We start from the raw sequence: 25,685 nt of genomic DNA on the forward strand, positions 1-25,685 counted from the left end.
ACAGCGAGACCTTCAGAGGTGGTGGTCCTGATTGCTGTACACACCGAAACCTCTAATACCCAGTAGCACCTCTTGCTCTGATGCATGCCTGTATTCGTCGTGGCACACTATTCACAAGTTCATCAAGGTACTGTTCGTCCAGATTGTTCCACTCCTTAACGGCGATTCGGCGTCCCTCTGATTGGTTGGTGGGTGACATCGTCCGTAAACAGCCATTTTCAATCTATCCCAGGCTTGTTCGATAAGGTTCATGTCTGGAAAACATGCTGGCCACTCTAATCGAGCGATGTCGTTATCCCGAAGGAAGTCATTCACAAGATGTGCACGATGGGGGTGCAAATAGTCATCCATGAAGACGAATGTCTCACCAGTATGCCTCCGATAAGATTTCAGTATCAGTCAGAGGATGCCATTCACGTATCGTACAGCCGTTACGGCACCTTTCATGACCACCAGCGGCGTACGTCGGCCCCACATAATGCCATCCCAAAAGAGCAGGGAACCTCTACCTTGTTGCACTCACTGGACAGTGTGTCTAAGGCATTCAGCCTGCCCGAGTTGCCTCCAAACACGTCTCCAACGATTGTCTAGGCGCTCATCGGTGAAGAGAACGTGATGCCAATCCTGATCGGACCATTCGACATGTTGTTGGGCCCATCTGTAACGCGCTGCATGGTGTAGTGGTTGCAAAGCTGGACCTCGCCATGGACGTCGGGAGTGAAGTTGCGCAACATCCAACCTATTCCGCACAGTTGGAATCGCAACACGACGTCCCGTGGCTGCACGAAAAACATTATTCAACATGGTGGTGTTGCTGTCAGGGTTTCTCCGAGCCATAATCCATAGGTAGCGGTCATCCACTGCAGTAGTAGCCCTTGGGCGGCCTGAGCGAGGCATATCATCGACAGTTCCTGTCTGTCTGTATCTCTGCATGTCCGAACAACATCGCTTTGGTTCACTCCGAGACGCCTGGACACTTCCCTTGTTGAGAGCCCTTCCTGACACAAAGTAACGATGCGGACGCGATCGAACCGCGGTATTAACCGTCTAGGCATGGTTGAACTACAGACAACACGAGCCGTGTACGTCCTTCCTGGTGGAATGACTGGAACTGATCGACTGATGCACCCCTTCCGTCTAATAGGAGCTGCTCATGCATGGTTGTTTACATCTTTGGGCGGGTTTAGTGACATTTCTGAACAGTCAAAGGAACTGTAGCTGTGATCCAATAGCCGGCAGGTTTGGCCGTGCGGTTCTAGGCGCTTCAGTCTGGAACCGCGTGACCGCTACGGTCGCAGGTTCAAATCCTGCCTCGGGCATGGATGTGTGTGGTGTCCTTAGGGTGGTTAGGTTTAAGTAGTTCTAAGTTCTAGGGGACTGATGCCCACAGATGTTAAGTGCCATAGTGCTCAGAGCCATTTGAACCATTTGTGATCCAATATTCACAGTCAACATCTGTCCTAAGGAGTTCTGGGAATCAGGGTATGCAAAGCTTTTTTTGATATTTTAACCCCCCAAGGTGGACTAGGCGAAATGCCGCAATACTCCCAGTGTAGCGATTAGACAAGGCTCCTGCAGGACGAGACAAGCTATTCCCACACCAACAGGCCGCGAAATTGTTGTCCCAGGCATGGCTGGAAACAGTTTGTCGGCACAGGTGGGCAGCACCATCTTTTAGTGCCAAGTCCTTTTTGGACTAGTGCTTTTCCACTGGCGGGATGCCCTTGGCGCAGCAGCAGCAGCAGACTCCTGCCGTGTAGGGCCACTCACCTTTGTGTGCTGGGGCAGGCGCGGCTCCACGCTCTATCACTCGCATGGGCAAGATCCATCGCCGGAGGCTGGCGTCCCCTTCACACTTCCCGGCAGTCGTCCGAGGCCCTAGAAACGTCCACGAGCGGCCGTGCTGTGCTAATTGGAGCGCATGCCGCTCACAAGCTCCTGGAGTCACTATTGTTGGCTACCACGTCACGACACACTGGCTATCAGTTTACTGCCGTCCTCGCCACATATGGTGAGGGGGCGTAGCCGTCGCCTCCACCGAGATTCTGCGTGTTTAGTAAAATGTTTTGAATTTTGACGCTATTCGTCTGAGGTTCCATTGGCTGCACCCTCGCCACGACCCAACACCGCAACCCAACCCTGCACAGAAGTGGTCCTACACTCCAGGTATATTTCAAAATAAATGTGTCATTTCTGTACGTCCTATGGCGTATTTCTTTCGAGTTACGTTCTTTACCGTACTGTGGAAGTTTTTTTATGCGTTCAGTCCAAATTTCATCTAGCTATGTTACTTGACAGTGACACATGATGCAAAAACTGCTTTAAGTTTTGCACATCAGTGTATGACACTTATCTTCGCAGCGTCGCGAGAATTAAGCCGGCTCAACGCCCTGTTTTTTCATTTGTAAAGGAAAATTTGAAAACAGATTCCAGCGTCTGTGCTTTTGCGCTGCTATCCGCAAGTTCCCTCCTCGTCTCGTCCGTGAGTGTGTAAGTAGGCTGTTTAGGTTTTTATATTGGTAACGCCACGTAGCGCTCTGTATGAAAGTCACTGGATGTGCTGTGTGCAGTCTGTGGCTGGTTGGCATTGTTTTAATATTCGCTATTGTAGTGTTGGGCAGTTGGCTGTTAACAGCGCGTAGCGTTGCGCAGTTGGAGGTGAGCCGCCAGCAGTGGTGGATGTGGGGAAAGAAATGGCGGAGTTTTGAGAGCGGATGATCTGGACGTGTGTCCATCAGAGACAGTACATTTGTAAGAATGGATGTCATGAACTGCTATATATATACTATGACTTTTGAACACTATTAAGGTAAATATATTGTTTGTTCTCTATCAAAATCTTTCATTTGTTAACTATGCCTATCAGTAGTTAGTGCCTTCAGTAGTTTGAATCTTTTATTTAGCTGGCAGTAGTCGCGCTCGCTGTATTGCAGTAGTTCGAGTTACGAAGATTTTTGTGAGGTAAGTGATTTGTGAAAGGTATAGGTTGTTAGCCAGGGCCATTCTTTTGTAGGAATTACTGAAAGTCAGATTGCGTTGCGCTAAAAATATTGTGTGTCACTTTAGTGAATGTCTTAGTACGTTCAGTTTTGCTCAGCTGTTTGAAAATCAAATAACGTAGGGGTTTATCAGCACAGTAATTCGTTAAGTTTTCCAAGCGGACGTTTCAAGTGTCTGGATAATAACTGTTGTCACTAAAAGCCTTTACATGTCATCTGAATCTCTGTGTTTCGTGCGAGATCCTACGACATTATTCTGCTACGGTAGTCGCTGAGGGCTTCACGTATTGCCCCCTCGACAGGCAAACGCGTTTCATTCAGCATCTCTCTATCTTTAATCCTATACGTTGTTTTATACGTACGATGTAGTAGTCCTTGTTTGTGTAGAAGCTTCTTTACATTCATTGTATACTATTGAGGGTCTCTCCCATCATGAATTGTTCTACTGTTACGTGCATGGTCAACTTTTCGCTTAAACCTAAGCCATAGTTCTTCTGCATGTTCATATCCATCGCTACACGTTTCGGGTTGCTTACTAAAATGCAACACTATTGTTTCTATAGCTAGTTCGTTGAAAATATAAACCCCACTTTTTTGAATGCTCTTTGTTTCTTACTAGTCATTGTTGCTACAACTGTCTCGGCACTGACATCAGTTTCGATGTGGAGTCTATTTATTGCTATTAGATTCAGTACGTTTCCATCAACAATCTGTTTTACATAGATCTCAGAGAAGGCATTAAGTAATGCACGACAGAAGAAGTACCGTCAAGCAGCGATAGCCCCGTCTTCTTTAAACCGGTTTTTATTTTCTTATAAGTTCATATCCTACGGAGGTTAACAAAGATCTTAAAAGCTGTGTGCTTTCCTCCTTTCTGAGAGAAAGATGTAGTCAGTGTAGGAGAAAGGTGCATAGTTCATGTTTTCTCCTTCTCATATTATATTTGTGACTGTCATTTTCATTATCAATGTGGACCGTCTACCACAAGTGTTACTTGATAAGAAATTTATAGCAGCGATGTTCTTAGTACTCTTCACACATATGTATACGCCGACTACTGCAAGTTTATGAACAGTACACAATATAATAACTGCTCTCTTTTGCATAATGAATCCTGTTAACAGTTTCCTCAAAATGCTACACGGTGTGATATCATAATTGAAATTACTTTCATTCACTTCTTGTATCCTCAAGGGCGTCAATAATTCTCATAGAAGCTGATGAACCGAATAAATCACATAAGATACTCAATATCGTTTTACCATTATAAGTTCTCGTCAATTTCCCCAAAGTGTGGCGATTACACACTCTAACCTTGTATACCAGTAACACAACCAGTTTCTAGTTGCAACACTTCTTTATTAATTACACATGCACATGAATTCACCAGGAGTAATAATCAATCAACAACATTTGCATATCAAGGCCCTCTCCACAATTAGTATTTACAATATTAACCGTCACACTTGTGACAACGGCCCCTTTACATGCCGGTAACAACAACCAAAATAATAGATGAAATAGATAATCAAATGTTTACAATGTCGGCTATCGCCTTTCTTACTCAGTTTTACACTTGCTGAAAAGGTAAAATTAATTTGATGCTATCTGACCTGAAGGGTACTATTAATTGTTCTTTTTACACTTAGCATTCTACTACATTCAACGTCCGGAAGATTCTAGACTTTATGCAAGCTTAAGGCAAAACGTCAATTTGATGAACATGTGATGGACGCGGGCAAACGTTAATCTATTACGATTTCACAAACACACGATCCAAAGGGTGAACTTATACTCAACTTTGGGCAGTAGAAAAGCCTCTGCCTAAAACAAGCCTCTCGTTGAATGGAATAGAGAAATCGCGCGTTAACGGGGTCCGGACGGCCCTGAGTTCAAATACTGAGATTTCCGTCAGACTGCAAGCTCGCAGGGCGAGGTTTGGTAGTGTCGACCACTATAAACGTTTCTGAAAACAGAAAAACATGAGCAGCAGACACACTGTAATATATACAAGTTACACACACACACACACACACACACACATATATATATATATATATATATATATATATATATATATATATATATATATATATATAAAAGCAATACCTTGATATAAACATATTACAGGTTAACCCATGAACAGGATTAGGGAGCTTAGTTTCCTTTGATCCAAACAAAATATCTAGATACTAAGTACCTAACGTGACAATCCATACGCACAAGAAATTATTAAGAAACAACAACTACCACTAATTCGTAAAACCAGAAAATTCTAAATCTGTAACTAAATTAAGAAATGATGTTCAAGTGAACCAGCCATCTTCAGCGTGCCACTAAGCACCAAATCCAAACTTACAAATGCGAGGCGCTATTTCTAGCCACTTTAGTAACATAATTTCATGGCTTCGGCGCGAATTGTGTCCTCCGCCAGTGGAGTATATACACTCCTGGAAATGGAAAAAAGAACACATTGACACCGGTGTGTCAGACCCACCATACTTGCTCCGGACACTGCGAGAGGGGTGTACAAGCAATGATCACACGCACGGCACAGCCGACACACCAGGAACCGCGGTGTTGGCCGTCGAATGGCGCTAGCTGCGCAGCATTTGTGCACCGCCGCCGTCAGTGTCAGCCAGTTTGCCGTGGCATACGGAGCTCCATCGCAGTCTTTAACACTGGTAGCATGCCGCGACAGCGTGGACGTGAACCGTATGTGCAGTTGACGGACTTTGAGCGAGGGCGTATAGTGGGCATGCGGGAGGCCGGCTGGACGTACCGCCGAATTGCTCAACACGTGGGGCGTGAGGTCTCCACAGTACATCGATGTTGTCGCCAGTGGTCGGCGGAAGGTGCACGTGCCCGTCGACCTGGGACCGGACCGCAGCGACGCACGGATGCACGCCAAGACCGTAGGATCCTACGCAGTGCCGTAGGGGACCGCACCGCCACTTCCCAGCAAATTAGGGACACTGTTGCTCCTGGGGTATCGGCGAGGACCATTCGCAACCGTCTCCATGAAGCTGGGCTACGGTCCCGCACACCGTTAGGCCGTCTTCCGCTCACGCCCCAACATCGTGCAGCCCGCCTCCAGTGGTGTCGCGACAGGCGTGAATGGAGGGACGAATGGAGACGTGTCGTCTTCAGCGATGAGAGTCGCTTCTGCCTTGGTGCCAATGATGGTCGTATGCGTGTTTGGCGCCGTGCAGGTGAGCGCCACAATCAGGACTGCATACGACCGAGGCACACAGGGCCAACACCCGGCATCATGGTGTGGGGAGCGATCTCCTACACTGGCCGTACACCACTGGTGATCGTCGAGGGGACACTGAATAGTGCACGGTACATCCAAACCGTCATCGAACCCATCGTTCTACCATTCCTAGACCGGCAAGGGAACTTGCTGTTCCAACAGGACAATGCACGTCCGCATGTATCCCGTGCCACCCAACGTGCTCTAGAAGGTGTAAGTCAACTACCCTGGCCAGCAAGATCTCCGGATCTGTCCCCCATTGAGCATGTTTCGGACTGGATGAAGCGTCGTCTCACGCGGTCTGCACGTCCAGCACGAACGCTGGTCCAACTGAGGCGCCAGGTGGAAATGGCATGGCAAGCCGTTCCACAGGACTACATCCAGCATCTCTACGATCGTCTCCATGGGAGAATAGCAGCCTGCATTGCTGCGAAAGGTGGATATACACTGTACTAGTGCCGACATTGTGCATGCTCTGTTGCCTGTGTCTATGTGCCTGTGGTTCTGTCAGTGTGATCATGTGATGTATCTGACCCCAGGAATGTGTCAATAAAGTTTCCCCTTCCTGGGACAATGAATTCACGGTGTTCTTATTTCAATTTCCAGGAGTGTATGTAGAAGTACAGACGATGTGGCGTTTCGGTATAGGGGTGTTGTTCGTGGTTAAGATGTGGTCCCCTTATGCCGCTTAACAAAACGCTAAATGCGGAAGGACATGAAGACATTTTACAGCATTGTGTATTGCGTACAGTAGAGCAACAATCTGGAGATAAAACTTGTATCAACATGACAATACGCCCTGTCATAAAGCAGCGCCTGTGAGGCAATGGTTTGTTGGCAACAATATTCCTGAAATGCAACGGCCACCTCATAGTCCCCACCTAAGGAAATAAGACACCTTTAGGACGTCGACTTCATTCCACAACCAGCGTCCAGTATCACTACCTTCTCTGGTGTCAGCTTCTGCCTAAGAATGGGCTGCCATTCCTCCACACACTCACACTCCGATACCTCACTGAACGAGTCCCCAGAGAATTCAAACAGTCATGTATACGAAGGGTAGACACACCTGTGTAGCAGAAGGAACTTTTCGTTGAACCATATAGTGAGGCTTCTTTCCTTTCCACTCATTATCGGAGCACAACTTCACGTTTCTTTACATGATGAGCTAGTTACCAGTCTTTACACAATTCCGGCAATTTGTCGAGGTCTTACTAGATGTTTCTACAAATTCTACGGTGTAAAGTTTCTCATAGACAGCTGCGCCATCTCCTAAAACTCTAATATTATAAATAACATAAACTATAGGGAATGAAGGTTAATATACACTATGTGATCAAAAGCATACGGACACCTGGCTGAAAATGACTTATAAGTTCGTGGCGTCCTTCATCAGTAATGCTGGAATGCAACACGTTGTTGGCCCACCCTTAGCCTTGATGACAGCTTCCACTCTCGCAAGCATACATTCAATCAGGTGCTGGAAGGTTTCTTTGGGAATGGCAGCCCAATCTCCACGGAGTGCTGCGCTGAGGAGAGGTATCAGTTGTCGGTCGTTGAGGCCTGGCAAGAAGTCTGCGTTCCAAAAGTTCCCAAAGGTGTTATATAGGATTCAGGGCAGGACTTCGTGCAGGCCAGTCCATTACGGGGATGGTATAGTCGTGTAACCACTCCGCCACAGGCCGTGCATTATGGACAGGTGTTCGTGTTGAAAGATGCAATCGCCATCCCCGAATTGCTCTTCAACAGTGGGAAGCAAGAAGGTGCTTAAAACATCAATGTAGGCCTGTGCTGTGATAATGCCGCGCGAAACAACAAGGGGTGCAAGCCCCCTCCATGAAAAACACGGCCACACCATAACACAACCGCCTCCGAATTTTACTGTTGGCACTACACACGCTGACAGATAACGTTCACAGGGCATTTCGCCATACCCATCGGATAGCCACCTTGTGTACCGTGATTTGTCACTGCACACAATGTTTTTCCACTGTTCAATCGTCCAATGTTTACGCTCCTTATACCAAGCGAGGCGTCGTTTGGCATTTACCGGCGCGATGTGTGGGTTATGTGAGGCCGCTCGACCATGAAATCCAAGTTTTCTCACCACCCGCCTAACTGTCGTAATACTTGCAGTAGATCCTGATGCATTTTGGAATTCCTGTGTGATGCTCTGGATAGATGTCTGCCTATTACACAGTACGACCCTCTTCAACTGTCAGCAGTCTCTGTCAGTCAACAGACGAGGTCGGCCTGTACGCTTTTGTGCTGTACGTGTCCCTTCACGTTTCCACGTCACTATCACATCGGAAACAGTGGACTTAGGGATGTTTAGAAGTGTGGAAATATAGCGTACAGACGTATGACACAAGTGACACCTAATAACCTGAGCACGTTCGAAATTCATGAGTTCCGCGGAGCGCCCCATTCTGCTCTCTCACGATACATAGTGACTACCGAGGTCAATGATACGGAGTAGCTGGCAGCAGACGGTAGCACAATGCACCTAATATGAAAAACGTATGTTTTTGGGAGTGTTCGGATGCTTTTGATCACATAGTGTGCAGTACCTACAACAACCATAATGAAACAGTAAGAAGGTAAGACCAAGAGAGAAATGCTTGCATTGATAAGGATGTAAGACAGAGATACCTGTACATCGAAGAAGCAATGTTGTGAAGAAAAGGAAGTTTCGGGACCGGAAATTAAAATTCAGAATGAAAGAATATTACGCTTCCTAATGACAGTGCTGTCTTGAGTGAAAGTGATAAAGAATTGGAGGATTTTTGAATGAGATGAACAATTTAGTGAGAACAGAATATGATCTGAGAGTAACGACGAAAGTAATAACAAGCAGCACAAATGATATCAGCGATAATCAGCGCTAACTTAAGCACCAACATTTGGGAACACGCAGTAGTCAAAGAGAAGAAATTCGTCAGTCTTGAAAACAACATAACACATGAAGGACGAAGCAAGTACTATATAAGAAGCGGATCACCATAAGCAAAGGGGGCGTTTCTTGCTAAGAGATTTCTTCCCGGCCTTCAAATATAGGCCTTCAGTGTCAGGATGAAATTTCTGAGAATTTTCATCTGCAACACAGCAGTATGTGGTACGGAAGTGAATCATGGTCTGTGGGAAAACAGGAAAAGAAGGTAATCAAAAATTTTGAGGTGTTAGACGGGGATGTTGAAAATTAAGGGAAGAAAATTAAAGTAACAAAATTAAAATAGGAAATGATTAGGTCCTTTGCAGAACTGGCGTAGAAGTGGTAAACGTTGAATAGAAGAAGAGATTAGATGATAGGACATCTGTTGAGAAATCAGACAGTAATTCCCATGGTGCTAGAGGGAACTGAAGAAAAAAAAAACAAATAATCGAGGTTGTTGGGTGTAGTGCTGATTAAGAACTTGGCATGGAAGAGGAAGTCGTGACGGAATGTATCAAACCAACGAGAGGAGTGACAACAACAAAAATCTATGCGCTAAGTCATTAATGCATGGCAATTAATAGTAATAGTGCTATTGCACTTCCTTATGGCAGGGGATAGCTGACAGTCCCGATAAACTAGGTAACAACCAGAAATTCAGTGAAAAACTCAGCGAACCGTGCTGCGTAAGGTACTTCCGAAGTGGTGGGTTGATTGTACAACTGCTCAAAACTGTGCGTCGATAGAACGACAGGGGATGTGCTCCGCAGTACCGAAACTCAAATTTTGTTGCCTGGCTACAGTAAACTTGTCCCAGCGAGTCTTTTTTTTCCGGCGTGACAGTCAAAACGTCTATAAGGGAACAGTCTGCTACAATTGGTGGAAGAACACAATATGAGGAGGACACCGTAATGGTCTTTGGAATATTTTGTCGCATTCACTCGGATGGTTAAACTGTGTGCGAGGTGCTCCTGACAAATTTGGTTGCGATTCTCCGCTCAGACATCATTATTGACTCACCAGCTGTGGATGGGTTCCCAGGGGACAATGCGAAGTTCTAGCAAGTGCCACACTTTTAGAATCCATGTTCGGCTTGTAGAGCTTGAGTGGAAGATCATAATGAGGTTCCTCATTTCTGCCGAAAGGGCAGATATTGATATAAATGACCGAGGAATAGAAAATCAACTAAAATTGTTGCACAGCGGAAAGGCTACTGGACCGGACAAAATATTTGTGAGGTTCTACAGAGATTATGCGAAAGAATTTGCTCTGGTTGTAACAACAGTTAGTCGCAGGTCGTTGGAGCAATGAAGGGAACCTAGCGACTGGAGAAAAGCGCAGGTCATTTCCGCTTTCAAGAAGGGTCGTCTAACTGACATGCCTATATCGCTGACATCAGTCTATTGTAGAATTATGGAAGATGTTTTATGCTCAGGGATTATGATGTTAAATCAATAAGGATTCCTCAAATAGAGATCTTTCGAAATTCAGCTCGCGCTATTCGTCCATGAGAACCAGAATGCCGTAGACATCTACGGTCGGGTTCATGTTGTCTTCCTTCAGTTCCGGAAGACATTCGTTTCAGTTCCGCACTGTTGTTTAGTGAACAGGATAAGGGCTTACCAAGTATCGGAACAGATTTGTGACTGCATACAGCACTTCCTTGCAGATAGAAGGCAAGACGTTGTTCTTAAAGGAAAACAATCGGCAAAAGTGCAGTTACTTTCGGGACTACCCCAAGAGAGTGTTATAGGCCCGTTACTATTTGCAGTTTATATTTCTGATATAACGCAGGGATCTCCAAACTATGGCCCACGGGCCGCATCCGGTCTGCGAACGGATTTAATCCGGCCCTGGCTTTAGCGAAAGTTTTTTAAGTACCGCAGGATTCCTCCGGTTTGTTTCAGAGAGGATACTAGGGGCACTGCTTTCATTTATTCATAAATAACACAGACGACAACAGGAGCGCTCTGTTTGGAGCTGACTGTGAGCTTCTGACTGTGTCTGCTGTGTTGTTATTTCAAATTTTGCTTCTTTCGAATTGGTGTGCATTATGTTTTCTCCAGGTTCTGATTCCAAGGTGAGCCATATTTTCTTGTGTGGTGGAAGATGTTCAGGCGGCACCGTAATTGGAAATTATTGATCTGCAAGATGACGGCAAATTTAAAGAATCAGTTTTACAAGTTTCTTCGAAAAGAAATCAACTGCAGTATCAAAGACTTCGCACGAAGTTTGTTACACGCATTTGGTATTAACTAAAGACGTGAACAAACATTCACTCTGCTGAAATTTACAAAATCTAATTACAGAAGTAAGCTGAGTGGCAAACATTTGCGAGGCATTTTCCTCATACAACAGACTAAATTAGAGCCAAAGTTTAACAAACTTTTGGATTCGAGAGACAAATTTCGCATCTCTCAGTAAGTGTACCGAAGAGTAATAAAGTGTTCCTGAGCTTTTCACTAAATATTGTGCTTATTTCAAGAAACAGTAAACTTAGATGTAATTTTCTTCTTTAATTTCTGAAAAAATACGTCTTCCGGCCCCCATTGAAATTGATAACTTGATATGTGGCCCGCATGGTCTAGTAATCTGGAGACCCTTGATCTAATGAAAATGTTGTAGGTTCTGTGAGCTATTCACGAATAATGCTTCTGTCTATAAGAAGGGTTCAGCGCCATAAGAGAAGCGAAATGCGGGAAGACCTGCAGAAGATCCACGATTGTTGAAGGGATTAGCATTGTTCCCGGACGTCAATAAACGTTAACCTGTTGCGCTTATATAGGCGAAGTGATCCACTGCTGTTGGAGTGCTCTATTGGCAATAACTCACTCAAACAGAACTATCCTAAAATACCTAGGAGTCACCATCCGGAGCGAGTTAAAGTGGAATGACCACATAAAACAAATAGCAGGATCAGATGCTAAACTGAGGTTCATTAGGAAATTTTTTAAGAAATGTATTTTACTCATAAAGGAAGTGGCTTTCAAAACACTTGTGTGACCGATTCTTGACTATTGTTCATCAGTCTAGGACTGTTACCAAACAGTAGTAGCAGAAGAGATAAAGAGAATCCAACGAAGAGTGGTCGGGAGGGCATTAAGGAGATGCACAACGATTTCTAGTGACAGACACTGCAAGAGAGGCAGTGTGCAACACGGAGAGTTTTGTTGCTGAAACTTCGAAAACGTACGTCCAAGAAAAATTGAGCAACATATTATTTCCTGCCACATAAGTCTCACAAAAACGATTGCGATGAAAAAAATCAGAAATTGCGTAGAGATTTCGAAAAGTAAGCCACACATGCCCTCGCACGCTAAGACCATTGCCCAACAGGAGTGATACATTGTCAAAAGCGATCAGGCGTACATGTTCCGAATTTCCTGCAGACACAATTCTGCTGAAATTGCACACAGATCCACTCGAAGCTTTTGGCGGTATGTGGACCAAATGCATTGACGCGTGCAGCCGTAATGAAATGTTACCAACAATTTGACCAAGACCGTGCAGACGTGGATGATGGTGATCGGCTATCGACGTCAACTGCGAACGAATATTTGCAGACAATCCAGGAACTGATTCGCAGGTTTTTGCAAAGACCAGGACGTTCCAGTGTTTCTCAAATGGTTCCGTGACCTAGAAGCAGGTTTCTGTCGTCGAGGAACTGAACGGTTGAAAGAAAGTTTCGACCATTTTTACAGATGGTTTGCGGCTATGTAGAAGAACAGTGTCATATATTCTGCAACATTTTGAAGTGTAGGACAGCAGTCAATAAGAGTTACTCGGCTTGAAATAGTAAGGTGTAGCTTACTTTTTGAAGTATCATACGGAGCCTTACCGCCAGTTATTCTTCCCACGCACTATTCGTGAATAGAACAGGAAATAACCGAGCAAGGTGGCGCAGTGGTTAACACTCTGGACTCGCATTCGGGAGGACGACGGTTCAAACCGGCGTCCGTCCATCCTGATTTAGGTTTTCCGTGATTTCTTTAGATCGCTTCTGTAAAATGCCGGGGTGGTTCCGTTGACAAAGGGCACAGCCGATTTCCTTGCCCATCCTTCCCTAATCCGAGCTTGTTTCTCGTCTCTAATGACCTCAGTGTCGATAGGACGTCAAACAGTAATCTTCTCCTCCTCCTCCCTTGAACAGAAAATGTTGAATGGGTGGGAGTGGGGGCAGGGATTACAGCAGTGCCAGAAGTACACTCCGTTACACACCATAAGGAAGTTTGCGGAGTATAAATGTAGATTTACAGGGTGTGTGATATGTCATTCCCCATTCTTAAACAGTTATGATTTCTTCATTTATGAACCAGTTTTCTTAGAACGACTTTTGTTAGAAACAGTACTTCTTGAGATTGCGTGGAGGGCTGAATGAGGGATCTATGCAACACTGGATGCAAAAACAGTTGAAAATTGACATTTCAAATTGTTAACAACAGGTAGTGTCGCCGATACAAGAAATCAGGAAGACCATCAACTTTGAGGACAGAATGCTGAGAAAGTTCGTGAACTAATTATCAACGAAATGTGCCAACAGCCATGTAACTGAGATGTTATTTTATTTTATTTTGACTACCAGTTTTGGCATTCCACTACGCCATTTTCAGGCCCCATATGCATCTCTCAAAAATAAATTATATTGTCATACAGTGCTGAGTGGCCCCGCGGTTAGAGGCACCATGTCAGTAATCACGCGGCCCCTCCCGCCGGAGGTTCGAGTCCTCCCTCGGGCATGGGTGTGTGTGTTGTCCTTAGAGTAAGTTAGTTTAAGTAGTGTGTAAGTCTAGGGACTGCTGACCTCAAAAGTTTGGTCCCTTAAGAATCCACGCACATTTGCACATTTGAACATACGGTGCCATATAATCCTGGATGCCATGAATTCAAAACCGTATCCCAAGCACTTCATTCAAAGTTGCAATCAGGTCTTCGAATGAAGTACTTGGGATACAGTTTTGAATTCATGACATCCAGTAATACGTAGCACTATATGAAGATATCGTTTATTTTTTAGATATGCATATGGGGCCTGAAGATGGTATAGCGGATACCGAAACTGGTAATCAAAAATATGCTGGAATAACCTGTCGCTAGCACACCGGTCGGCAAAGATGTAGCGCGAAGATCGACAGTAGGCACTGGATCAAGCGTCCCTTTCACGAGAGAGGCCAAAGACACACTGATAAGCAACAAGCCGCCAACGCCCTCTCGACAGCATGTATTTAGGCCACCGCCGCTGACCGGGGGGGCTCCAGTGACTCACTCAGTTTGGCGTTTGTCGGTATAGCAGAGTGGGCTCAGTTCAGAACCGCATTAATCTAAGTGTGCATTTATATTGTAGAAAGAAGATACTGGCCACCCATAACAACATCCTCTCCCTTGCTTCCTATGATACAAGACTCTACAGTGCCGATGGAGGTGCTACAGTAGTGTCGAGAATACTACAAAAATAAAGTAACATCTCAATCACACAGCTGTTGGAGAATTTCATCGACAATTACTTGATCAGCTAATGTCCCATGTCCCTGATGGATCAACAGAAAGTTTGTGAAATGTTCACGAGGAGCCCTAAGAAATCAGTGTATCAAGGATCTTGTGGAAGTGATCTTCCATGTTACGCAGTTTCAACGATTCTTAGGAAAGATCTCACTTATACGCCGTGGAAGCTACATTGTGTGCAGCAATTGTTTCCTGGTGACTAAGACAGAAGAATGGAGTTTGAAGAGATTTTCTTGAGTTGGAATGATGATTGGCCTGAACTTTCTGAAAATATTTTGTGGACTGATAAGGCAGTTTTCCACACTGGAGTATTTGTAAACAGGCTTAGCTCCAATTCTGGGCCTCCGAAAATCCTCACGAATGTAATGAAAAAGGACAGGGGGCTTCCGAAGATAACAGTATCATGTCATTCGAAGTAGTTGGTCCTTTCTTTCTGTGGAACGCAATTAATAGCGAAACATGGCTGGATATGTTGCAAGATTATGTATGGCCAACAATTTCGCAATGGAAAACCCAGAGCTTCACTTCATGTAGGACGGAGCACCTGCACATTTTGTAAATGATGTCCGCGAATCGCTGCATGATCATTTCCCACGTCCTTGATTGGCAGACATGGTGCACATGAATGGCCTGCCCACAGCCCTGATTTAATGCCTTGAAATTTTTTTCTCTGGGCGTGGGCTAAGGAGGAGGGTTACAAGAGAAAGACACGGAACGTGGACGAATTGGAAGCAGTAATATCTTATGTGTTTGTCAATACCCCACCTAAAATATTGCTGGCAGCATTATCGCATATCGCAATTCGTTTAAAAATATGCGTAGGGAATGCTGGAGCTTATGTGGAGGTTTAAAATGGTCTTAAACACAACCTCAAGGAGTGCTGTTTCCAAAAAACGTAAGTCTAAGAAAATTGGTTCACAAATATAGAATTATAATTGTTTAAAAATAAGAAGTGACTTATCAGACACCCTGTGCATCTAGATGTAGAACAACACTGTAAAGTGCTTCTTGGACCCAGCAAACTACTAAGATTTTAACTCTTTGAACATCTGCATAACCATCTTGAGTCAAGTAAATCATGCACTACGTCCTTACCACAGGACACACTGAAGGTGGGAAGACTTCAATACAAAGCAGATCAGTTATCTTTATTAACACAGATTCAAAGAGTGCACTGAAAGACCTGGCGGAACAGCAATGGGGCTCCAATGCTAAACGTCATGTGCTTGATGTAATTAAGTTAATCTATCAGTGTGAAAGTCAACATCAAAGTGTCGAGTTATTATGGATCAAGGGGCCCTTTGGTATCTCATGTAACGAGATGGCAGACCACCTGGCGAAACAAAGTGTGATTGATGGCCAGCCTTACTGCACTTGCCTTCCATATGCAGATTTTGTTGCTGCTCTAAAGAAAATAGTGCATCAAGAATGTCCAAGAATGACCAAAGAGAGACATTATGCCACAATACAAACCTGGTTCTCCCAAATCAAGCTAACCATACGTCGTAACACCACTGTAACACACATTTAGTCGCGGCTGTTATCGTTCACATCTTTATGGATGAAAGTTCAGCGATCTCCATGCTGTCAAGTCCAGCCACCTGAGATTGCAGACCTCAGCCATGATATGCCATGGCGTTCACGGTTCAAAAATGATTGAAATGGCTCTGAGCACTATGGGACTTAACATCTGAGGTCATCAATCCCCTAGAACCTAGAACTACTTAAACCTAACTAACCTAAGGACATCACACATATCCATGCCCGAGGCAGGATACGAACCTGCGACCGTAGCGGTCGCGCGGTTCCAGACTGACGCGCCTAGAACCACTCGGCCACTCCGGATGGCTATGGCGTTCACGCTCTGACAGGTAACGCCACAAGTGCCTTAAGGCCTTGATCAGAATCGGGATTGGCCAACCTACATCTGTGACGGACCTGTTTCGACAGCTGCCCACAACGGACTACGTCACTCTTGGTCGGATTCTGCAAGAAGCGGACATCCAGTTATAAGACAGACACAAATATTGGATTGTATTGAGTTTCTGAGCCCTACACTGTATGTGTGATATTGTATACCAGATCTGTAGGGCCTAGTTACTTACTTCTCTGGCGGCCGGCTGGTGTGGCCGAGCGGTTCTAGGCGCTTCAGTCTGGAACCGCGCAACCGCTACGGTCGCAGGTTCGAATCCTGCCTCGGGCATGGATGTGTGTGATGTCCTTAGGTTAGTTAGGTTTAAGTAGTTCTAGGTTCTAGGGGACTGATGACCTCAGATGTTAAGTCCCATAGTGCTCAGAGCCATTTGAACCATTTGAACTTATCTGGATAAATATTAATGCCGAAGGCCAATAAATTAAAAACGAAACCTGCGGAGCCCTAGAATCACCAGACTGAGTCACTTTCAGCTCATATAGCTGCTGAGTGTGTTGCGAACGTCGGTTCTCCTGCACACTAGCAGACGGTAATAATAATGCGACACGGCAGTTTATGATAAACACAAAACAGGTTGATGGTATCAGGATGGCAACCGCCTACTCTCGTTGCCTCTAGATGTGTAAGTGGTGGGGTCGAATCGTGTCCAGTCACTTAGGCGGAATGCTAACGCGGTGTGCTGAGTAATTGGCCGCGGCAGGCAGAATTCGGCGAACGGCCGCGAGAGGAACAAAAGGGCAGTCCGGGTCCCGGGTCTGCGCATTAATATTCGCCGGAGGCTCCGCAGCAGAGCGGAGCGCACCTGGGCAGCCGCAGCCGCGAGGCCCGGGCCGTAACTCAGCCGGGACCTGGACGCACGCGTCAGGCGCGCTTCCCACGGCCCGCGTGATGCACGGCCGGCCCGACAAAGGACGCGCGCTCGCCACCAGACACGTACGCTACCTGCTATGCGCCTCGTAACGAGAGCTGCCCGCCGTCCGCTGTAACGGGAAAATCCACTGTTAGCGTAGTTGCTTGTCGTTCTCGGTGCGGGGGATGGTCATAAAGTTTCAATTATACCATCGAAAAGACGGAGCCAGATCCATGAACCGTCGTGTTAACCATTATTTACATACAAAACCTCATCGTAAGTACCCTGACTCCTGTTAGTGGGCATTATATGGGGTGCGATGGTTAAAATTCTTCGAGATGTTGGTCTGCATCATTGTATAAAATACTTTAATTATAAACTTAGAACCAATGTTTCGGCCGTATTACAACGGCTTTCCTCAAGGCAAGACTAGTTTTGGTGGAGGGAAGGTGACTTCACTTATAGCAGACGATCGGTGTCAATACGTCATGTTCTTGAAACTTTATTGGCCAAGAATATAACAGGCTAGTCATGTCAAAAAATGGTTCAAATGGCTCTGAGCACTATGGGACTTTACATCTGAGGCCATGAGTCCCCTACAACTTAGAACTACTTAAACCTAACTAACCTAAGAACATCACACACATCCACGTCCGAGGCAGGATTCGAACCTACGACCGTAGCGGTCGCGCGGTTCCAGACTGAAGCGCCTAGAACCGCTCAGCCACACCGGCCGGTCCGAACTGTTCCTTAATGTAAACACTTCACAATGCTGTTAAATGTTTCATATCCATCCGCATTTAGCGTTTCCTTAAGCGCAATAAGGGGACCACTTCAGAACCACGAGGTACACCCCCCATCCCCCACCCCCGCTACCATAACACCATCTCCTCCGTACTTCAACTGTTGCACTACACTCGCCGACAGCTAACGTTCCCTGGGCAAACACCAAACTCAGAACCTTCCATCGGATTGTCACGGTGTAGAGCGCGATTTACCACTCCAAATCATTCGTTTCCTGTCAGACACTAGTCAGTGGCATCGCTTTTTACTTCGCCTCAAGTGTCACTTAGCACTGAGTGCAGGAGCTGCTCGACCATTGTATACCATTATTTTTAACTCCCTGCGCACAATCGTTGAGTTACATGAACTGCTAATACCACTTTCGAACTCAGAGTCATTCCTTCCGCTGATTTCATGGCAGTTTTTACTGCCACCCTGTGGAATGCTCGACAGTCGCTCTCCGTCAGTACATGAGTTCTGCCTCTTCTTAGTTAACTGTGGTAATTACTTCGCATTTCCACTTCACAGTCGACTTGGGCAACTTTACGGGGGCTTAAATGTCACTCATGGATTATTCACTCATAAGACATCCAATGATCAGTCTACGTTCGAAGTCACTGAGCATTCCCGACCGACCCATTCTCTTGGGCCGGGCGCGGTGGTCTAGCGGTTCTAGGCGCTCAGTCCGTAACCGCGCGACTGCTACGGTCGCAGGTTCGAATCTTGCCTCGGGCATGGATGTGTGTGATGTCCTTAGGTTAGTTAGGTTTAAGTAGTTCTAAGTTCTAGGGGACTCATGACCTCAGATGTAAAGTCCCATAGTGCTCAGAGTCATTTGAAACATTCTCTTGTTGCTGCTTCTCCATTGTCAACACGATACTCCCTATCTGTTTTTTTACTGAGAGCCGCATCTCGTGACACCTAATGATCAGTTCCGCATTATAAACCGGTGTCTGGATACGTTTGAGCACATAGTTCAAAATGTTCAAATGTGTGTGAATTCCTAAGGGACCAAACTGGTGAGGTCATCGGACCCTTGACTTACACACTACTGAAACTAACTTAACGCTAAAGACAACACTCACACCCATTCCCGAGGGAGGACTCGAACCTCCCGTGGGAGGGACCACATAATGCGTGTCATGGCGCCTCAAACCGAAAGGCGAGTACATAGTGTATTCTCCCTGCAACACAACATATTTTACACAACTGCACCCAATTTGGTGGTGAGCGTGATTACCTGATTTTCGGTCGCCAGGAAAGGATCCAACTCGAAAATCGCCTCCTCCTCATTCTGGAAATGCCTGCCGCGCAATGGTTTCTGGGAACGAGTAAGAAGTAATTGGGTTCCATGACAGGGGATTACGCATGCGGTGAAGTAAAATTTTATTCTTAAATTTACCCGTGTTATATAGAATGATTTGAGGACTTCGACTGAATTTTAAATTCATGATCTAGTTTGCATTGCTTCAGTCACTTTTTTGAATAATAATTAGTGAGACGTGTTTCGGCAGAATGCTGACATCATCAGGCGCATTCCACTTACATTTACAATAAACTAATATAATGTGTGACTATGGTCATTGGCCGTGTGTGCCAGTGAGATTACGTAAGCAAATACAATCACTTCTGTACAAAATTTAGTTGTCTGGCACATAGAGCACAGTGACAAACACGTCAGAACTTAACACTTTTATATGCAGAAGTTTCATCATTACCAATAAAATGATCGTGCTTTCATGTATAGCCTCAGTGGCACACACAGCAAGTTAGCATAATCACATTCCAGATTAATATGATGTGAATATAACTGGAATGCAACTGATGATGGCAGCATGCTGCCGAAACGTTTCGTACTACTTAAATATTAGCAAAAAAGTGATAGATTATTTCATAAAATTTCATATCCCACAGAAGCAGCATGAGTGACAGCCTCCAGCGTAAAATGATCTGGTCAGCTTCCTGAAACGCTTTGTGTTGACACCCACCTGTAATTTCGTCAGAATATTTGAGCAGTATGCTTCTGTAGCGCTTTTCCCCTTACAAACGCAATCCGTTAGCGTCATAACGGCAGAACCAAGAAACCACTAACCATCACCTTGTCCTATGATGGTGCTGGCTTCGCCTTGGCGGTGAATCCATATGTTTCCACTGTTTGACTTGATGCTTTGGCACCGGGCCATAGCAACACACCCAGCACTCGTCGATTGTGATTAGGTGGCTAAAGAAGTGATCTGGATTGGTCTGACACTGCTGAAACATTTTCGCGGCAGGTTCGGTTCGGCGAACTTGTTGATTGGACGTGAAAAGTCGCGGAAAGCAGCAGGCAGAAACCATCATGTTCAAAATGTGTAGTTTGTTGAAAACTGATCCGACTGATTGTCGCTTTCTTCACTATTGCCTGGATTTCGATACTTCTCGTGTGATTCCCCGTTCTTCACAGACAAATGGCCTCCCACTTCGTTCTTCGTCATTCAGATTTGTTTGACCACACTGAAAGCGTCTACACTAACTAACCACTGGGTCGTATGATGGTGCGTTGTTGCGGTACCAAAACATGGATTGTTGCAGCGTCCTTCCCCTTCAAGTACAGAAGAGAAAGTGGTGCATGAAATTTCATTTCACCATTGGGCTGCACTGTTATGTTTCTTCGCCTGTAGAAGCTTGTACAGTATTGTAGTGCGCTGACTTCTAAGCGTATTAATAATGCAGAGATGTACCTGCAAATAAATAAAAAATATTTGTTACGTAACTTTATTTTTTTCGAGATGAGAATTTAAACTTTATGACAGCCCCCATACGTATCGAACAGGTACAGCAATCAGGAAGTGTGGAGAAATGTATTGGAGGAAAAAGGGACATTAAGGAGCCCTTAGCAAACTTCTGGGAACTTGTTCACAAAAGACATCTTAAACCGCCAAAAGCTATTACATTATTTTTTTAATTATTTTCGACCAGTTTTGATTTTAAGTTATTATGGGACAGCCAAATACCCTCAGACATCAAGAAGAATATAATAATCCTCGTTCTATGGAATGCAGATGCTGACATGTGTGAATACTACAACAATTCGGTTATAGCTTATGATTGCTAATTACTAAGATGTTTTATACAAAGTGATCAGAAAGTTTGAAAAAATTATAAGGATGATGCAGGGTAGGCTGCGTCGAGGAACTGATGTTAATAAAACAATTCGATACCTTGCGCCGTTCCCGATTTAATTATGGTTGGTTAAAATGGACCTGAGCACTATGCGACTTAACATCTTAGGTCATCAGTCCCCTAGACTTAGAACTACTTAAACCTAACTAACCTAAGGTCATCACACACATTCATGCCCGAGGCTGGATTCGAACCTGCGACCGTAGCAGTCCCGCGATTCTGGACTGCAGCGCCTAGAACCGCACGACCACCACGGCCGGCCCGATTTAATTAGCAGTGACGTTAGGCAATCAGGTCGTTGCGCGCGCAAATTCAAGCATTTGCACGCGGTAAATTCTGTGAAGCACAAACCATTTGTTCAAATGCTCATTACCAGTTAAAACGTTCCCTTTTCGGAAATGATAAATGTGAATTAGGTGATCGAAAGCTACGTCTATTCTATCTGAGGAAACCAAACGAAAAAACACGTTTGGTGACACCGTCTCTGGGAGGCTGCTTGAAATTACGCGAGCTGCGGTCTGTTTGCTAACTTTAATGCTAATTAAATCGGAAACGGCGCAAGGTATCGAATTTTTTCTTGACGATTATTTCTCAGCACAACGTACTCTGCAACAACCTTACAAGCTTTTCAGATTGTTTGTGGTCGCCCTGTATGCATAAAAAGGGAAAGACCAGTAGAAGCAGTCGCATAGTGCTCAGAGCCATTTGAACCAGTAGAAGCCGCGCGGTCTGAGGCGCCTTCTCAAGGTCTGTTGGGCTTCCCTCGTCGGAAGTTCGAGTCCTCCCACGGGCATGGGTGTGTGTGTTGTCCTTAGCGTAAATTAGTCTAAGTTAGATTACTTAGTGCGTAAGCTTAGAGACCGATGACCTCAGCAGTTTGGTCCCATAAGACCTTACCACAGATTTCCAAACTTGTAGAAGCTGACCTCGAAGAAGATCAGTTTCAGGGAAATGTAGGAACGTGTGAGGAAATACTGACCCTAACACATTTCTTAGAAGGGACACCTACGTTTATAGCATTTATAGATTTTGTGAAAGCTTTTGAAAATGTAGACTTACTTTTTGAAATTTTGAACGTAGGGGGTTCAAATGGTTCAAATGGCCCCGAGCACTATGGGACTTAACATCTGAGGTCATCAGTCCCCTAGAACTTACAACTACTTAAACGTAACTAACCTAAGGACTTCACACACATCCATCCCCGAGGCAGGATTCGAACCTGCGACCGTAGCGGTCGCGCGGTTCCAGACTGAAGCGCCTAGAAATGCTCGGCCACACCGGCCGGCGAACGTAGGGGGGATGAAATACACGGAGAGAAAGGTTATCTGTAACTAGTACAGTGACGAAGGACATGATAGAGAAGAAATAGTTTCTACAACAATAACTGGTGGCATTCAACCGTGAGTTTTGTCCTTCTGTGGTTGAATGCTACCACTTATACCAACATAACATGGAAGGGCAAGGTGGGCGGGGGAGGGGGTAGAGGAAATGCTTTGTACAGATAGAAAACAACAGTCTGCTGTCGAAAACATGATTGTTTTACAATCCCGTTTAGTTTTTTGACGTATCTTCTTAATTTCATATCTGTACAACTATTGCAACCTACAGCCATTCGTAGCTAATTACTACAGTAAGGCCTTGGTGTCCCTCTACAATTTTTATCCACCTACCTTACCTCTATTACATAACTGAGCTTTCCTTGGTGCCTTATTTCTATGAACTGATCCCTTCTTTTAGCCAAGTCGTGCCTTAAATTTATTTTCTCCCTAATCTGATCGAGTGCCTCTCCATCAATTTTTTGCTGTATCGATCGATCCGTTCTTCATCATTCTTCTGAACACTACATTTCAAAAACTTTTCTTTTCTCCTTATCTGAACGTTTTTACAGTCCGCATTTCAGCATAGTGCAAGGCTACAAAGGTTCATAAAAGGTTTCTTAACATTTAAATTTGTATTCGATGCTAACAAACTTTTCTTTATCAGAAACCGCTTTTCTTGCTATTGCTATTTCCAGTCTGCATTTTATATCCTCTCTACTTCAGCCATCATCAGTTATTTTGGTCTCCAAACAACCAATTTATCTACTACTTTTAGTTTGTCATTTCATCATCTAATTCCTCAGTATCGCGTAATCTAATTCGACTACATAGCATTACACTTGTTTTACTTTTGTTAATGCTCGTCTAATAGCCTCTTTACAAGACACCATCCATTCCATTCAGCTGCCCTTCCAAGTTCTCCAGAATTACAAATGTCAAATGGTTCAAATGGCTCTGAGCACTATGGGACTCAACTGCTGAGGTCATTAGTCCCCTAGAACTTAGAACTGGTTAAACCTAACTAACCTAAGGACATCACAAACATCCATGCCCGAGGCAGGATTCGAACCTGCGACCGTAGCGGTCTTGCGGTTCCAGACTGCAGCGCCTTTAACCGCACGGCCACTTCGGCCGGCTTACAAATGTCCTCAGCAAATCTGAAAGTTTTCATTTCTTCTTCCTAAACTTTAATTCCCTTTACAAATTTTGCCTCGGTTTCCTGCACTGCTTGTTCAGTTTGCAGACTGAAAGACAGTAGTGGGTAAGCTACAAGGGAATTATATAAGGATATGACCTTGGAGTCGTTACCTCGCACTAGAGTAAGTCTCCTGTTGGTATCGCCAGTACATCTGTTCCAGTCCTCCAGCGAAGGAAAAATCTCTACCAGTACCGGGAATTTGCGTAGTAATCAGACCGGCTCATCACTTAGCTACGAAGGCTAACTAATGATGATGATATACTGCATTGGCTCCTTACGTAGCTTGCATTTATCGCGAATCTCTTGCCCAACGTAAAGTCCCGAGCGACTGGAAAAAAGCGCAGGTGACGCCTGTATATAAGAAGGGTAGAAGGACGGATCCTCAAAATTACAGACCAATATCCTTAACATCGGTTTGTTGCAGGATTCTCGAACATATTCTCAGTTCGAATATAATGAATTTCCTTGAGACAGAGAAGTTGCTGCCCATGCGTCAGCACGGCTTTAGGAAGCATCACTCCTGCGAAACGCAACTCGCCCTTTTTTCACATATCTTGCGAACCATGGATGAAGGGTATCAGACGCATGCCATATTCCTTCCGGGAAGCGTTTGACTCGGTGCCCCACTGCAGACTCCTAAGGTACGAGCATATGGGATTGGTTCCCAAATATGTGAGTGGCACGAAGACTTCTTAAGTAATAGAAACCAGTACGTTGTCCTCGATGGTGAGTGTTCATCGGAGGTGAGGGTACCATCTGGAGTGCCCCAGGGAAGTGTGGTAGGTCCACTGTTGTTTTCTATCTACATAAATGATCTTTTGGATAGGGTGGACAGCAATGTGCGGCTGTTTGCTGATGATACTGTGGTGTACGGGAAGGTGTCGTCGTTGAGTGACTGTAGGAGGATACAAGATGACTTGGACACGATTTGTGATTGGTGTAAAGAATGGCAGCTAACTCTAAATATAGATAAATGTAAATTAATGCAGATGAACAGGAAAAAGAATCCCGTAATATTTGAATACTCCATTAGTAGTGTAGCGCTTGACACAGTCAAGTCGATTAAATATTTGGGGGTAACATTGCAGAGCGATATGAAGTGTGACAAGCATGTAATGGCAGTTGTGGGGAAGGCGGATAGTCGTCTTCGGTTCATTGGTAGAATTTTGGGAAGACCGCTTAGAAAACACTAATACGACCTGTTCTTGAGTCCTGCTCGAGCGTTTGGAATCTCTATCAGGTCGGATTGAGGGAGGACATAGGAGCAATTCAGAGGCGGGCTGCTAGATTTGTTACTGGTAGATTTGATCATCACGCGAGTGTTACGGAAATGCTTCAGGAACTCGGGTGGGAGTCTCTAGAGGAAATTTTACTGCCGCCAACTTATATTTCGCGGAAAGACCACAAAGATAAGATAAGAGAGATTAGGGCTCGTACAGAGGCATATAGGCAGTCATTTTTCCCTCGTTCTGTTTGGGAGTGGAACAGGGAGAGAAGATGCTAGTTGTGGTACGAGGTACCCTCCGCCACGCACCGTATGGTGGATTGCGGAGTATGTATGTGTATGTAGATGTAGATGATGATGATGACGACGTCAGTGAAGAAATTGATCAGCGTCTTCCATGATAGAACATATTCATCGCCTGCTATGTATGTAAGACAGGTCGTAAAGCAGCCCCACCTTCTGCAGCGTGCGTTCCAGTAGCTGCATGTTGAGCAGAATAAGACCAGTACGCGGCCGAGCGCTCATTCGC

Source organism: Schistocerca americana, chromosome 1 (genome assembly GCF_021461395.2).
Source record: "Schistocerca americana isolate TAMUIC-IGC-003095 chromosome 1, iqSchAmer2.1, whole genome shotgun sequence".
Classification (NCBI taxonomy): domain Eukaryota; kingdom Metazoa; phylum Arthropoda; class Insecta; order Orthoptera; family Acrididae; genus Schistocerca; species Schistocerca americana.